The sequence below is a fragment of the Cuculus canorus genome, chromosome 1 (genome assembly GCF_017976375.1).
Source record: "Cuculus canorus isolate bCucCan1 chromosome 1, bCucCan1.pri, whole genome shotgun sequence".
Classification (NCBI taxonomy): Eukaryota; Metazoa; Chordata; class Aves; order Cuculiformes; family Cuculidae; genus Cuculus; species Cuculus canorus.
In genome coordinates, this window is record NC_071401.1 from 157824587 (window position 1) to 157842472 (window position 17886).

At 40.0% G+C, this 17886-nt stretch overlaps 1 protein-coding gene across 1 annotated transcript in view; it reads left to right on the top strand.

Annotated features, from left to right (window-relative positions):
- Positions 1-15954: 15954 nt before the first annotated feature.
- ANO4 (anoctamin 4) overlaps positions 15955-17886 on the top strand; it is a 213775-nt gene continuing 211843 nt past the window's right edge. The window contains exon 1 of the mRNA XM_054073539.1: positions 15955-16025. The gene's annotated coding sequence lies outside the window, so the exon portion shown is untranslated. The remainder of the gene's footprint in view (positions 16026-17886) is intronic.

Here is a 17886-nt window from a genome sequence, read left to right on the forward strand (position 1 = left end):
TCATGTCAATTTACTTATCCTTCTGCTTCAGCTTTGTCTAGTCGGTGCATTCTTGCAGCATCTACCATATTCATTCCTACAGGACCAAGATCTGCAAACATTTTAGTTGTGGCTTTCTTTTAATAGATGGTGGTGTTACAGCTGGCCAATAAAATACAAAGACAGTTCAAGAATCTCTCAGGTAAGTATCCCAACCGTCAGACTACAAGGTCATGCCTCCTTGTCCCAACAAATCTTAAATCACTCACTGACTGCCATTAAAGCTTTAAAAACTTCTTACTGCCAGAAAGCGATGGGATCATTCACAGTTTTTCTGGGTAGGCATATAGGATTCATATTCACTTTTTTGACAACAGTCCAAAGCCATTCTTTTAACTCAGTGAGCGGCATCCCTGAAGTCTTTAGCTCTCGCTTCTCAAGCTCCACTGAAGAGTGCAATTTCAGGTTGTGGTCCTGCTCACACCTAGGCATTGTGAAATGCTAGTTCCTCACTACACCTATAGGTGCATCAAAATCAGAATAGCCTCTCTGGTGCATTCTATGTGCTTAACTTAGGGCTCCGGCTACTACCCCTCCATGGAGTTCCTAACCTGAGGAAGCTAGGTTTTCTGCACTCTACCTTGTGCTGACAGTGGCAACTCCCCCCAAAAAATGTGCAACAGTGCAACTGTCATGCTGTTCACAAAGTTACACGTACATACTTTGCTAGTAATTGCAAGGCTGTTTATTTTGTCTTGTACTAAGCAGATTTCCTACAGTAGATGTCAAAATGTTCTATTCCTCATTAAGATACTGCAAGTCTGGCTGTCAGAAAAGCACTTTTTTGTTTTTGTTGTTGTATTGTGACAATTTACTGCAGGTACTCAACAGAAGTTCAACTGTTCAGTTATCAGAATGCTTTTTGTCCCTCTTGTTCTCATGATCCTAGTGTGGCCAAAAGAAGTCTGCATTCTGTATGCCACATGGATTTTGTACATCTAACTGCAGCCCTTAAATCTTTTGGAATCTGCTGCTCTGAAGAGGAAGAAATGATGCTTAAATTTGCATCTACACTTCCTTGACTTTCACAGAGTGATCCTGCTTGTCATGAAGAAAATAATGATATAGAATCATAGAATCATAGAATAGTTAGGGTTGGAGGGGACCTTAAAGATCACCTAGTTCCACCCCCCCGCCACAGGCAGGGACCTCCCACTAGATCAGGCTGCCCAAGGCCCCATCCAACCTGGCCTTGAACACCTCCAGGGATGGGGCATCCACAACTTCCCTGGGCAAGCTGTGCCAGTGTCTCACCACTGTCATAGTGAAGAAATTCTTCCTAATATCTAGTCTAAATCTTCCCCTCTCCAGTTTATACCTGTTTCCCCTTGTCCTATCCCCACAAGCCTTTATGAATAGTCCCTCTCCAGCTTTCCTGTAGCCCCTTCAGGTACTGGAAGGTCGCTATAAGATCTCTGAGCCTTCTCTTCTCCAGGCTGAACAAGTCTCAGCCTGTCCTTGTAGTGAAGATGCTCCAGCCCTCCGATCATCTTTGTAGCCCTCCTCCGTACCTGTTCCAACAGCTCCATCTCCTTCTTACGCTGAGGATTCCAGAACTGGACACAGGATTCCCGATGAGGTCTCACAAGAGAGGAATAGGTGGGTAGAATCACTTCCCTTGCCCTGCTGGCCATGCTTCTTTTGATGCAGCCCAGGAGACTGTTGGCCTTCTGGGCTGTGAGCACACATTGCCGGCTTGTGTCGAGCTTCTCATCAACCAGCACCCCCAAGTCCTTCTCCTTAGGGCTGCTCTCAAGCACGTCATCCCCGATGGTGTACTGAAAATGGGGATTGCCCTGACCCAGGTGCAGGACCTTACACTTGGCCTTGTTGAACCTCATGAGGTTCTCAGAGGCCCACTTCTCCAGTCTGTCCAGGTCCCTCTGGATGACATCCCGTCCTTCCAGTGTGGTAACTACACCACTCAGCTTGGTGTCATCTGCAAACTTGCTGAGGGTGCACTCAATCTCTCTGTCAATATCATTGATAAAGATATTGAACAGCACTGGTCCCAGTACGGACCCCTGAGGGACACCACTTGTCACAGATCTCCATCTGGACTTTGAGCCATTGACCGGTACTCTTTGAATACGACCAACTAACCAGTTTCTTATCCACCTTACCGTCTGTCCATCAAATCCACATCTCTCCAATTAAGAGAGAAGGATATTGTGGGGGACCATGTCAAAGGCTTTACAGATGCAGATAGATCACATCCATCAGTTTACCCATGTCCACTGCTGCCGTTACCCCATCATAGAAAGCCACCATCCTGAAGGCAAATTCTGTTTAGAATGAAATAAGCAAAAGTCAAAGGCCTCTGGATACCATAAGAAATGCTTTGAGAGAACTAAAACGTACCTCACTTAGGACTGACAACAAAAACCTTGAGAAACAGCAGGAAAGTCACTGAAAACTGTAGCCCTCAGGCATGCACATAGGCCCCCGAAAGCTTTGTTTGCATGTGGCTGACACAAAGATTGTGCAGACTACCTCAGGAGCAGCCCCAAAACATGAGCACCACATATATAGTAACACTGGAAAACAACTGACTTTGGAATGGTGAAGTACACATGTATGAATGCGGAGTAAAATGTGTATATGTTTCAAAGAACATCAGTAATGGCTCAGTAGTTTCATGCGTTCATATATATATATATATGCACATACATATGTAAATCTGATAAAATTTGAGGCAGTTTTCATTCTAAAACTTGAAGCTGCCATAGCTTTGAACATTAAAGTATACACATACAGCTCCTCTGTTTCCCTACAGGAAAACAGAAATCGGTTTGTTAGATCAGCGAGTGCTATGGGACAATCTGGTGTCCATGAATTTAATGGAGGCTACTTCAGCAATGTAAGACCTTTAACTTCTCTTAAAATCTGTAGGCAAAACCTTTCTCTTTGATTCAAATTAAACCTTTAACTAGCAAAATCTGGATGTGGCGTGCAATAAATAATGCAAAAGATGTTTGATTTTCTACGATCCTTTCATTCCATGCAAACATTTCATGCATTTTTGAAAACTTCGTTTTTGTTATTTTTTTTTAAGAGGCAAGATTGAAGATCATGTCCTTATGAGAAGTTTTAGAAAATAAATTGTGTGAAATGCAAATAGGCTCAACTTTTGTACATTTCAGACATCTTAATGAAAGTAAAATATTTGAGAGGTGAGATCTGCTCACAGTACAGATCGAGCTAGCCAGAAATCTCCATTAACTCAGATATGAACTTTCAGGTGTTTCACAGGTGGGCATGCCAGCAGGAGATGGTTTTCTAGTTGGGGAGGGGAACTGAGGTCTACATCAATGCTGTTACGGCACTTTGTGCAATGTATCATGTTCCAGATGGAAGAAAACCTTTACAGGATAGGAGCAGCTGGGCACTTCTCTCTGGAATGTAGCTAGGCAGAAAATATGCACAGATTGATAGTGCTAAGAGTTTTTAGGAGGTAATAGAATTTAGACATCAAATTGGCCTTTAGTGCTGAGTCAGAAAGTACTGTGCAAAGCTGAGGTCCTAAAAACCAACGTCAAATTTGCATGTTTCCTCAAAAAAAGGACTACTCTTGGATAGTCATACATAAAGCTAGCATGTATTAGTGTTTGTCAAAGTACTCAAACACAGCATCTCATAAGAACCATATTAAGATCAGTTACATGCATATTTACAGTGTGAAAGCATATGCTTTACCCTTCTTGCATATAAAAGTAGAAGTAATAGTTGAAACTCAGGATTAGAATCTTGTGATTTGCTGATCTTTTATATGAGCATTATTATTTTTTACTTTTCTGAAGCCAGGCTGCTGTAACAGAGAGTTCCTTGTACTGGAACCTATATTCCCAAAAGAACATAAATAATTACCATGGTGTGTCATTCTGACGAACGGTAAGATTCTTTGCAGCTCTTTTTTTCTGCTGAGTATACTATTCTATAGACACCTATGAAGCAAGACCATAATAAATTACTTTTATTGTGTACACACTGCAGCATTGACCCTTGCAGTACCTTGACATTATTTATTGCTGTTTCCAAAGAAAAGAGCAGCAGAATGAGTTTATTTAAAAATCAAACTGAATATATATGCTTTGTGTCTCTAGTCCTGGAAGTAGGCTCCTGTGTATTATGTTCTATTTGGGAGGGTTTTGTGAATACACAGTTGTATGGTCTAAATCCTTAGCTATAGTGGGATGTTCAGCTATGTCAAATTAATTACAAATATAATATATGCATGAGGAAGCATTTTTGGTATCCAGTGATCTGTACAGAAACAGTCATAGTAACATCTATGTTAGGTTATGCCTGGTTTTGACACGTACAGGAAAACGTTGGTAAGTTTTTTGTGATTTCCTGCTTAAAAAGCCTCCGGTTTCCTCCAGGGCTTGAGTCCTTAAGTCACAGTCATTTTATGTTGGAATGTAAAAATAATATGCTAGGACTCTGCAGTCAAACATTCACAGTCTAGAAAATGTTATAATACAGATAACTAGTGCAACTGTTTCACTTGCAAGGAAGCATGCATTTTGACACACACACTTTGATTCTAAGTTGTAATTTTGTCAGGACTCCGTTTAACTCAGCATGTAGAAGGGACAGCTCTGACTGTATGAACTGTGTGTATTCAGTATTCGGGATCCTCCCATACTTCAGCCTGTGGCTCCTTGCCTAATTCTCTGCCCTGAAGAGTAGAGAATTCTTTGTCATAGTCCTTTTGGGATCTCATCATGAGTACCTGAATGTTTCTTGAGGTGTGAAGTCAAACAGGTTTGTCTCCTTATATAGAAGGAGAACCAAGGTTGACAGTTTCTGAGATTAGAGCATCCAACGAGCTGATGTAATTTACTTCAGTTGCCTTACACTTCAACATTCAAAGTAGTTAAGAGTGATACAGGACTGAATAGGTGACACTAGTTACAGCTGGAAGTGTTTAGCAGCACTGCCAGTCTGACTAAGGGCTTAAGTCAGACACTTCTATAACGAGGAAAGAGTAGTGGCCTCTCGTGAAAGGTCAAACTTAACTTAATTATCTGATATCACATGGGGGGTCAAATATGTTGCCTTGTAAAATGAAAGCTGAAGTATCTTTTGGTGTTCCACAAGCTCTGGACCACATTGTAAATGTTGTTGGATTAGATGATTATTGTAGATCTTTCCCAACTGAGCTGTTCTACTCTGTACGTCCCTGCTGTAAGTGCTCCTGTTCAAATCAAGCAAAAGTAGGTGCTTGTGTTTGTGAAAGATAAGGTAGATTCAGACAAAGTTTGAGTTACTCAGATGGGTTTGGGATATAAAGGAATAGTACAGTCTCTGTGCCAAGGGTGAAAGAAAAAATCATTAAGAATAACTGCATGCAACATACAAATGGTGTTTCATTATTTACCTTTTCTGATTATTTATCTTCTTAGAAAGTGATTACTAGCTTAGTCAACAAATTTCTTGTGAACATTTTAACAGAAATGGGTACCTGGGGAACTGTAATGAATGAGAGAATATTGCTCCTACTGTGCATGTGCAAAAAGGCATTGCATGATTGGTTTTCCAAGAACTGGGTTTTAGTGTGATTTATAAAGCTTTAAAAAAGCATGAAAACTTGTTTTAGGTCTTTTAATGCCCACCCGCTCCTCCCACCTGCCTTTCCCTAAGAGGGCAATTCTATTCATCAGTCGCAAATTCATATCTATGGTATCAAAATGCTATGTTGAAATTCTATAACATTGTCCTGGCCTTGCATTCTCCTTTTTCACCTCCAAAACAGTCACAACTTACAACAACCTCAGCCACGTAACATACTTTACTCTCTGGGACAAGAAGCGTTATCACACTTGGAAAATCAACATACTGTATCTCCATAGCAACTCTCAAACCCCCAAAATAATAAGCGAAGAATAATAAACTAAGTTTTGACCAAGAACAACATGGTGAGCAAGTGACTGCCAATGGGATGGATTAGAGGGATGCTGCCTTTATGGTGCTGGATGACTGGGTAAGATCTCTGTAAAGCAAAGGCATGTGGTTTGCAGGTGAGCTCGTTCCGACTCTGCTCAGCGTTTTACTTTTCTGGGAAGACTTCTTTGGAAATGCTCATCGCCAAATGTTCTAGTAGGTAATGAATTAAGGTAGGATTTGGCTTAGCTTGCCTTTCAATTGACACAGATAAACACAAAAGAATTTTTAAAAACACATTAGAAATCTGGGTTTTGGAAAATAATGCAGTATCTGCAAAAATGAAGCAGTATTGTGACAATAAAGCATTTGGATTTAGCTGAACAAGTAGTGCCCTCTGTAAAATCTAATTCTTCACATACAGATGAATGAAAATTCAAGGGCATGTGCTGTTACACTGCCTGACTTTTCTCAGATTTCTACATTTCATAAAGTATAAGAAAGTATAAGACAAATATGAGATGTAATGATGTCTCTTAGTGCTAGGTCAACCCATTTTTTTAACTAGAGCTGGATATGTAGTGATGGTTTGATAGGCTATTTGGATACAAGGATCAGTCCCTTATGTCTGCACGCTTTGTTTCTATATGGGAAGAGTTCTCCAGCTATGTTCAGGCCAACAGGATTGTTTCATGCATAAACTAAGATCATGCTCAAGAGGCTGTAAGAATGAGCAGTCTGCCAAGTGAGTCAGCTCTCCATTCCTTTCTTTCCTACAAGTGATACCTGTGCAATAAAATACAGTGAAAATTTAGGCTTGCCATTAAATTCAACAGGTGTAAGTCTGTAATTACAAATGAGAGCTTTAAGCTGAAAGCAGCTGTTGTTTTGCTCATAATCTTATAGCAAGAAGAAGAAAACAATCTGTTGGTTTTTTTCTAACAATGAAAACTACGAAAACTCAGTAATTTAGGACTAAAAGATGGAAAAACAGGACAGAAATATGTACTTCTAGATAGAAGTAAAAGCATTAGGAGTCTCTCCGTGTCTGTGTGTGCGCGCTGAGATCAGGAGGGGGTTCAGAAAAGAAAAATTATTCAAACTTGGATTAATTTCCAGTAAGGCTACATTATGCAAAGACAAAGAAAACCAAGTTGCTCTATTAGCCACCTATCAAAATATACATTTTACCATGGCAGATTTTATTGATATCTTACAAAACCTGCCACATTCAGATGATGCTTCACTTGCAGAGGAACAAGAAAAATTGTCCTGTGTTCAAATGACAGGGTCTGTAAATTTGGAGCAGATGTACCTAAGCTTTTTGAGGCATCAGAGACTCTTCTTAGGAGCTTGTAGTGTGGAGTCTGTTGCAAGCCAGTTAATGGGTAAAAGTCGCTCAGCAGAGGAGAGAATCTGTTCTACACCAGGCAATAAGAAGGCATTATTTTAATCTGTCTCACTGTCAGAGCAAAGTGGTCTCTTTTTTTAAAGGCTTAGCTTATACTTCAGTCTTGCATCCTTTGTAAGAAGATTATGCTGTGCAATTCAAAGTCTCTTTGTGTCTCTGGATTTGCTCATTTCCAGGTAAAGGTAAGACCTATGATGCCAAGGCTCCTGGGGCCAGGACCCATTTGGGGAAAATAAGACATCATAAGGAATATGGTCTGAATTGTGGAGTAAGTGAAAGGAAAGAGGAGAAAGATAGTTATAGGAAAGAGGATAATGCACAGGCAGCTAACCATATTTCAGGAGCCAGGGAAGGAAAAAGAGGAGTCTCTCTTTTGAGCAGGAGATAGGAGAGTCAACCATTTTTATAGGCAGACAAATTTTACTTGTTAAAAACATGAAGGGGGAGCATATCTCGATGAAAAGAGATCAGAGTGAAAAAAAAAAAAGATAATTTTTCAAACTACACAAGAATTTATGCCAATGTAGATTATTTTTTTCTTCTCTTTAAGTAAAAAGTTAACTTTAAACTGATATTTAAGTAATATGTGATGATGTTGCATCATATATTGCAGCAACTGGCATTCTGCATCTAACAGGAATGAACGGTGAGATGAAATAGGGATTTGCAATCATAATTTGCATCTAAAATACAGTGAGCTATCCCAAATAGATTTTGATTGATGTTCTTGCCTATTTTTTATCAAGGTCTATAGCAAACCCTGTGTCATCCATTTGTCAGCACTGCAACAACGCTATTTTCTGAACACAGACATCCTTTTTCTAGTTATGTTACACAGAGAGACCTGGGTGAATTTCATGCTGCTATGAAGTCAAATCTTTTATTTTCTTCTTCCATAGTAAAAAGTAAAGCTTCTAGTACTTATTTATTTGTTTGTTATTCAGCTAAGATATCACAGTTTCTGATGGGAAGAAAAGTTGTTAGACTTGTGCATTTTGGTACTGTTAGATGTCAAAGCATTTAAAGGTTTCTTCTTGTGTAGGCTATGGAATGCAGCAAGCCAGTATCTTCTTGAACTACTTGTCTTTTCATTCTAATATGTATTAACAATAAAATATTTTTATAAAAGTAACTTAAGAGTTTATAACCAACTACAGGGAAAGAGGATGAGCTTGTCTTTCATTATCCAGGTTCCAGACCCTCTGAACATTTCCTAACGAGCTTGTCATTCAGCACCTTGGCCTTACTGAATGCACCTAGCAAGTACATGCCACATGTAAGAACATGAACAAAAGAGAATTAAAATAAAACTAGCAGAATGCTTTTTACTGTTAAATGCTTGCAAAAGCCAGTGGACCACAGGTTGAGCGTTGACTAGACAAAGAATTAATGAGCTCTGTTCCTGCCTGGGCTCTAGAAAAATGCCTACATTTGTACTTGGGACTGTAGATCAGTGAGAGGAAAAAAAAATTGAGAGGAAGTGGGAGAAGAGGAATATTTCATACTGTCTGCAGTGCTGGAGACTTAAGTGGATTTTAGCTCCATCATAGGAGAGGAGTGAACGGCTTTCAGAAACTCTCAGAGGCAGTGATTTTGTTATCTCTGTGAGATGTGAAGGATGTAAGTAAGAACAACCCCGTTAGGCTGTGCATTAAGCATTTTCAGGGAGGATGTTTGTAATGATCATTCTCAGGGGCTTTTTCTGCAGTGGAGATTTTTAATGAAGTCAAGTAATTGGTGTAAATATAAATTATTGTCGTAAATTAAATCTTTTTCACATGCAGTATCCTCAGACACTCCCTAGTCACTCTGTTATTACGTATCTACAGCAGGGACTTGCAGTGCTTCTATCACATCATGCGTAGCTGAAGAAACTACCTAAAAAATCCACCCTCTCAATCGCACCACTGAAATAGAGGACATTCATAATCATCTATGGTATTGCAGTAAGATGAAAAGACTCACTAAGGGCTTTCAATCAAGTTGAAGTTATCTGACAGATAAGCACAGTTGATCAGCTGAAGACTCAGCCTGTTGTTACTGACATAGATCTTTCTGTGTTTAACCAGAGCACTTCTAGGTGTTTCCAAAATTGCTCCTTCAACTTTCTCCTTACATAGGAAGAAGTCTCAAAATCTTTAGGTAAGAAGACAAGGAATTATTTCTTAACTTCCTCCACACACAGAGCTTTTGGACACTTTAGCTGTTTCTACTCAGCCAGGTGTTCTGTCCTCTGCTCTGTGATGAGACCTGGTGAAACAACACCTTGTCCTTGGTATTGTATTTTGCCTTGAGCTGTACAGATCGCCAGCACAATCTCCATCATCTGCTTAGGATTTTCTTTCTGTCCTGATCTTGATGCATCTCCTGTGCAGAGGAGGGCACGCTGTGACGATGGAGGCTGGTGCTGCTCTTTCCCATAGAACTGGTAATTGCACTTGTGCAATCACCTCTCTGCAACAAGCTCTTCAGTGCTTATTGAATCCAGCAGAAATTGGAAGGAGACTGAAACACAAAATGGGTACTCGGGGTGAGCGCTTACTCTGCCCACCTTCCGGAACTAATTTATCCAGCTAAATTAAGTAGCTACTTACTTTGTTCTGTATCTGTACTTAACAGAGAGAGAGAAAAAGCTCTTACTGAGAATTATTCACAACCCACAGTTATGATCTTGCTACAAATTACTCTTGAGCTGATCCTTGTTCTCTCCATCTAGTAGAGAAGCTCATGGAGACTCAACCTTCTAACTCAGCTAACTGAAGTTAGGCAGTGAGAATATGCCCCTCTGCTATATGCCATACAGTGTTCTCTGTGTCTCTCTCTGTGGCTGAACCCAAAGCTCAGTCCTTGGATATGCATGTGTACTTTTGATGTGAACCATAGGAAATTACTCACCTGTCAGCGGTACAATGTGGCCAGGGTATACAATAATATTACTTTCTAATATTCTTCTTAAATGCATGCATAAATGGAACTTAGATCTTTAGTAGAGGAAATGTAAATTGTGATGCTTATTTTCTATCAAAAGTTTGCATAAATTTCAGGTTTTGTCTAGTCTAGATGTGAAGCAATTAATAACAGCCATGGGAAATCTGACTCTTCCTTGAGAGTATATGTCCAAATGAAAGGCAGCTAAAGGATAATTCCCTTTCCACAAAGGAGAAAGGATAGAGTGATTGCAAGATGGAAAATAAATAAGTCACACCAAATCCCTGTTAACATAACATGGTCCTGTAACTGGTTAGGTTTTAGACATTCTACCAGCTAACATCAGTATTTAAAAGCTGGGCAAGGATAAGTTCAAAAGCATGAACTGGGGCATATATAGGCAGTATAAAGCTAAAAGCTGCTTTTCTGCTTAACATAAACTTTGAAAAAATCCCATCTATGCACTTTCAGTTTTATGCTGTGTGCAAATGTCCAATCTGCTTAGCTGGAACAGAATTTCTTGAAAGTAATTATTGTCATCCCATTTGGCTAAATATATACCTATATGCATACCAGAACTATGCAAGACTAAAAATTACTGATGTACACTTAGGAGATTTTTTTTATTTAAGGACTGGTACTGTTGGTCTGTTATTGTGCTTTTTGTTACTATGCAACCTATATGTCATCTATTCCCAAACTGTATCTTTCCAGAGGGAAGAAACGCAAAGGTTTATTCAGAATAAATTATTTCAAAAAAAGGAAACAAAATTAGAAAATGAAATATCTTAACCTTGTTAGCTATTTAGAAGGGTCAGAGAACATAGAGAATATTTTCTGGTGAGGGTACACCTGGAAAGTATTTCAGGTCAGGTCTTTAAGCAAGCTGAGCAGGCAGCAAGGCAACCTCTGACACCAGGCACGGTCCTGCTTCTGTTCTGCCCTCCTTCTCTGCCTTGCAGAACTTGTAATTAGCCTCCTGGGACAAACCCAGACCTGTTGTTGCAATCCGGGGGAATTTTACCCCAAGCAATGGTCAGCAGTGGCTGGGTCTTCCCCAGCATGTTGAGGGTTCAGTAGGATGGTCAGAGAAGGGCTTTTAAGAGTTTCCAGCGAGCCTTAAGCAGGGCACCTACAGCCAGGCTTAAGCTTTTAGAGGAAAGTGGCAAGATGTACGACTCAGGTGGCCACGGTCTCCTTCTCATGGCCTCAGCAGAGAAGAGGAGCTAGCTGGCGCTTGACCTTGTCCCTGCCCATCACTGCAGACATTTCACCTCAGGCCCAGGGCTTTTGACCTCCTGCCCTGAGCAGGAGGTGAGGTCGGAGAGCATCTCAGGTGGTAATGTAGCACTGAAGCTTGTCACCCAAGTCTCTTGGACTCTGCTCTGTTTTGTTCTACTATGTGGGAGCTTGCTCTGCATATAGACATTTCTTTTTAATGTCCACTGTCTTTCACGTGGATGCATTTAGCCCATTCTGCACCACCCTCATGTCCCCGTGCAAGGTGATTGTCAGGTTATCCTTTACCACGCTCACTCAGGTTTTGCACCAAGAAGGCGTTAGCTGAATAAACACATATGAGTATCTGCAAATCTTCATGAGCATATTGGTACTTTCCTCCCAAACCTGAGGGAGTTTGGTTCCACCACGTGAAGAGAGAGCAGCTCATGCTCCACCTCAGCTGCAGGAGAGGAAAGGTGTGCCTGATATCACTAGGATCAGGACTACCTGGAGAAGCGAGAGAGGGGAGGAGAGGATCGGGACTACCTGGAGAAGCAAGAGAGGGGAGGAGAGGAAAAAATATGCAAGACTGAGCATATAGCATGTGGCCAGTGTGTGACATACAGGCTTCGGGAGGCAGCAGGAGCACACGCGAGAGGATCTGTCTGGGCAGCAGCAGAGGGGAGCAGAGGCATTGAAGGATGGGGGATTCCTGGGCACCAGAAAACAGGAGGGGTCTGCAGGTGCACAAGGCACAACTGGCGATCTGCTGTCACGCTGCAGCAAACTCAGCCTGGAGCCCAGGTAGGGTGGGTGCGTGGACCGTGCAAGGTATACATTATTTTTTCGTCTCTCTTGGACAGTTTTGGCTCATTCCATTGTAAGACAGAGTTAGCTTCTATGCGGTGGTTGTATGGCATTACTGCATTCACGGGCAAGTAGGATATTATAGATTGTTTTTGAGAATTACTGCTTCAGGAGGATATACAAAATTTTAGGGTTTCGGGGAGAATTTTTGGGCACTGTGGTGTCTGTGAGAGAACAAGGCTGGAGGCAATCCAGGCACAGCAGCGAGAAAACTCAGAGATACAAATTAACCGCTTCACAGAAAACTGCAGAGCAGTCAAGGGAGTGCATAAAAAGTGGTCGCCTGGTAGGAAAACCCGAGGAACTGGGATAGACAGGTTTGTATCCATTTTTAAGACTTACTCCTCGGGGCATTGTATCTGCAATGCTCTGAGGGACTAGCAAGCCTCTTTCAGTCTTCTTCATTAGGAGAAACAGTTCCAGGATATACAATGTAATTTAATTTCCATATTGCTAATAAAGGGTGCATGTGCTTATTTTCCAGCAAAGCTTAGTTGTATCTAAACACCTGGGAAAAGCATTAAGCTTGCAGTAGGAACATTGTCTCCAGATTAATAAATGTCTTGGTGTTTCCAGTCACAAATTCTGTTACACTGCGAATCAGCCTCCTTCAGCAGCTCTTGACAACCCTTTCCCTGCCTTGTCATTGAGAAGCTGAGTTGAGAGATAGATAGATAGATAGATAGATAGATAGATAGATAGATAGATAGATATTGATTTCCCTCACCGTTATGATTGTGAAAATCTTGGCACAATTTAAGAAATATGTTATTACTGCATGTTATTACTGCAGAAGTTTCTTCTTCAGACATTTTCTTCTGTTTCAGCTGTTGATTTCCTGTCAGCTGGTAAAGCAAAGCAGGGAGCAAAAGCCCATATATATATCGTGCAGTCAAGTACATTTGTCTATTCTGCCACAGGGTTAGCCAGTTCTGTACCTTTTTCAAAGATCCGTGGTGTTGCACTTACCTTGAAAGATGTGGTTTTGAACTCTGTCAACTTTTTAAACTAGCTTTTGCTTTTTAAAGTGGAACATATTCAGGGCTGCCCTTTTTTTTTTTTTTTTTTTTAGGGAAAAAACCCTCTTTCTGCACTTTCACCAAGCACAAGAGAAACTGCTGTTATGGCTTTGCAATTTAATAATTTAAAAGTACTACATTCATTTTCTGAGTGTCCCAGATTCTCAAAAATGCACACACTCTTGTGCTGCCATGGGTACCTGTGAGTGTGCATATATGTATCTTCACATCTAGGTACACGCATATGTATCATGAATTCATAGCATTTCTGTATGCACTACTTTTATTAAACAGTTACTCTAATGTGGCTACAAGAAGTGGTTATTGTGAAAGTTAAGTGATGAGACTAATGAAGTTAAAGTCAAGAGTTCTGAGTATTATTATTTATAAACCTTTTATAGTCTAACGTAATTTTCTAGTCTCAGAGCCTGTATGTGGTATGCTTACAGCTGCAGAGTATGCTCCTTTGCAGAAAAACAAAGTGAAGGTTTGAGTATAAGCAAAATGGCTTTTCACTGGTGAACAAATAGTGAAACAACTAATAGCCTGTTTAATATGATCTCTCGGTGTTTGGTATTTTTCTCATAAATTATCAATTCCACATACTTTCAGATGAGTTTATGGAATGACTCTTTATTCATAAAAGTGAAAATCGATGACTACTGGAAATGATACTGGACAAAGGATTGACTGTTAGCGTCTGAACATAAAGTAGAATTGTAGAAGTGCTTATAGAATTTTTCGTTATTATATCAACAGTTAAAGACAGACATAAATTTCATATCCTATATGCACAAGTACATATTAATGCTCTCATTTTCCTGAGCATTCAGGATAAAGCAGTCAGCCAGTATGGGATAATTGTAGTCTTTATTTAGTGGATGTCTACATAAACAAAAAATCCAAATTACAACTAAGAAAGGTAAGTAGAAAGCTGTGTCCTTTTGTGTATCGCCAGACAAAGCCAGGTATTGTTAGCTCCACAGTCAGTGTTATTGATAGGCTTAAATGTTTTGGATGTTTGGCAACAGAGATATAATCATATATTAGCAGCTAACTCACCATAAAATCCATCAATTTTATGTTTCCAAAAAAAAAAGCACAAACTGAAGTTCTGTATAAAGAAAAGGATGAAAGCAGGAGAATGGGGGCTTGTTGTTAAATATGTCTACTGCAATCCTGAACAATATTTTACTACCGTTCACTGAACTTTCTACAGTGCCACTCAGCTCTTTCTCTGGAGTTGACGCTTGAGAGTGATGTATGTATGTAGTGGGCAGCTCAAATAATGCTTTCAATGCACACACACTTATTTAAAGAGGTTTATTTCCTAACTCCTAGAGGCTCCTCTTCTGAAATATCTGAACAATTTCTATTCTTTTGTTCCCTTTTAAGGAATCTACATTTAGTTAGCTGCCACTCTTCATAAGCATTTGTTGGATGCTTAGTTACAGTACAGACTGTGTTTAGAGTGACTAAAATGTAATATTGCATTGGACACTCTGATATTGCTCTTGCAGAAATTATGAGCCAGTACTGTGACTTACCAGTTATGTTCAGGCCTGCTCGACTATTAAATACTTTATTTTCTGCAGAATTCATTACATGATCATGTCTGAAGTCTGAGTTGTTGCATCATATTTCAGTGCTTGACACGACAGCGCTTGTAGTCTCAAATGGGTGTTGCCAGAATTGCTTGAGGTTGCTTATAGGGCCATCACAGACTTGAAGCATTTGTCTGAATTTGAGAGCCCAGTTTTGTGGATGGGACATTTTGTATTCAGATGCTGCCAGTCTTTCAAGTATCATGAACCTAAGAGTTAAAAAGAAAATATGATGGTACGTGTTTTACTTACAAAGAATCTGTCAAAAGTAAGATAATACTTATAGGAGAGACATATAGAAGTTCCCTTATATTGTGATTATAGGTAATTTGCACAGCAACACTCCAAAGGCGGTGTTTTGCGGTTTTTTGGGGGTCATGGTGGGAGGGTGCTTGTGGAGGAGGGACAGTAGAGGTGATGTTGCTTGCAGTAGAGTAATCTCTGCAGGACAGCTCTCTCCTTCACAGTCTCATGGCATAAAGTAATATTTTTTTAATCATAATGCCATATCCAGTTGAACTATTAGTAAGATGATATATAAGTCTTCAAAAAGTGTGCAAATTTTTAAAGAACACATAATAAGGACTAATTTAAAGAAAAAGGTTTTTAAGAGAATTGCTGAGGACTATAGCAGAACAGAGAGTTGTCCTAGGGCAGAGTCACACATCTAACTAGGGCATTACTTTTCAAGGGCCAGGCTAGCTTAACAGTCAAAACAAGAAATGGTATTACCTTATTTTAGTTTCCTTCAGCAAAATTATAAGCTGCAACATTACAAGGGCACAGATTTTAACTCCTGATGTTTGTTGCCAGGTTCTGATGCTGTTGGCCCCCTTGCAATAGGACTGCTTCGGTGGAAAAATCCGTATGTACATGGCAACCCTCACCTGCCTCTCACCTTCTCTGAAGATTCCTGTGTTCCTGTATTTCAATGTTTTGCAACACAAAATGACTTATCGTATCCATTATCCTGCCCAGCTTCACTTTCTATCACTCCAGTGCCTTCTTACAGCAGTAGTAGTCAAGAAACTTTGAGTCAAGACTCTACAGGTAAGTGATTATTTCTTTTTTACATGCTGGGGCTTAGTTTAGTTGGCGATTTCAGTGCACAACTTAAATAGGTGGTTCTGCTGCCAGACTGCTTTGGCTGCTCCTAAGGACAGATTAGACCACAACAACTTCACAAAGGAATTCATGCTTATGCCAAGTAATGTCATTGAATCAATTTGCCTCATGGTTTAAAAAGAATCAAAAACAAAGGACATCATGCTCTCTGCCACAATAATGTAATTAGTGTGTGTTTGCTTTAAAACTGGTAGTCTTTTTCATGAGGTTGGATTCATGATAGCATATGGAGGCATTTGGGGACGGTATCCTCTCTTCTGTGCCTGCCATAAAAATGCATTATCGAGGATATCCTGATATGTCCATCATATATTCAAAATGCTATGAGCACCTCTCTAATCACAAAATAGGATGTACAAGAAGCATCCAATCACATTCATGGTAATGCACTTGTGCTCCCACCCTCTTATAAGGCTTATGGCTATCAGAAACTATCAGACAGCACTGCTGGTCAGTGGTGGGATGCTTCTGGTATGGGGTTTGGAGATCTCTTGGGGTCTGCAGGAAAGATGATGGCTGATAAGGGATCGTGGTGTTAGGACAGCTCACTTGATCCATAGTCTGCTGACATTTGTATCTGAGTCTTTGATCACAATAATGATAGGTAGCGGGTCAAGAAAGTAGTGTGGTTGTTCTGGTTGGCAGATGAGGCCCTGATCTACTTGCTTCCTAACTCAACCCCAGTGACTTAAAGCACAGAAAGACACAATCTTCATCTTGAGGAGTTAATGTACTAATTTCTTTACTAAATGGAACAATTGATAATCCATGGGATTATGTTAAATTTAAATGTCTCCTGCAACAAAAGAGAGAGTACTGGACGCAAGTGAGGTGAAAAATTTCTTATATACTGATTAGAAGTGCTTTACCCTATTGCGTAGGGGTAGAAGGGTGTTGTGTCAGCAGCTTCTCTGCATGGCTGGATGTAGTGTCTGCCACACCAGTGATAATCCATAGCACCAAGTCTTATTATAAAACTTCAAATGCGAAGATTCCTCAAGGTTTTTCAACTTTATCAGTTTTCAGGGACTTTCTTGGAGTGATTGAAAAGCTTGTTTGCAGCAAAGATAACAGCTGTTCAGCAGAGCACAGCACGTCTGTGGAAGCTCAGGCAAGAGTACCACATCAGCTGAAACAGGGAAATTTTTGAAAAGGCAGAGAGTAATTTAGAGATTGATTAATGAGGTAGGGTATGTCTTAAAGTTATATCCTGACTCATTTATGTCCAGGACTACTTGATCAGCTTATTTAAAGGTACTTAATATGCAAGAGAATACCATGATTCAGGGCTACTGTGCTGCTTCCCTCTTGTGAATTTCCATCAAACTCTCTATAAAATTTTAATAATAAAATCTTTAAAATCAAGCTATGCTAAACCACCAGTATACAAGGCTTTCAATACATGCGTTATAGTTTCAAAAGGATTCTTTTTTAACTACTGTTGGTGAGAAAAATTCTGGCTGCTTCCTCCCAAGCAGGGCATGTTTGGGGCCTTGTAATAGCTGCACTTGGGAGTATCTGAGATGCATTTCAATGTTCAGAGCAAGAAGATAGTGATGTAGAAAATAAGGTATCAACAAAATAAAATTCTGTGTATTAGGATATGCAGAATGAAGGAGGTAGAACTGCAGCTAGCAGGATTTGGGGAGCAAGTCCTAGTAGGTGCTTTGCATCCTATTTAAAACATTAGTCTCAATTTCATTCTTTTGTTGCTTCACAACATTCGGTAATACTAGCTAATTAAGAGTAGTGTCAAATTTTGTCCTTGGAAGTAGGAGTATAATTT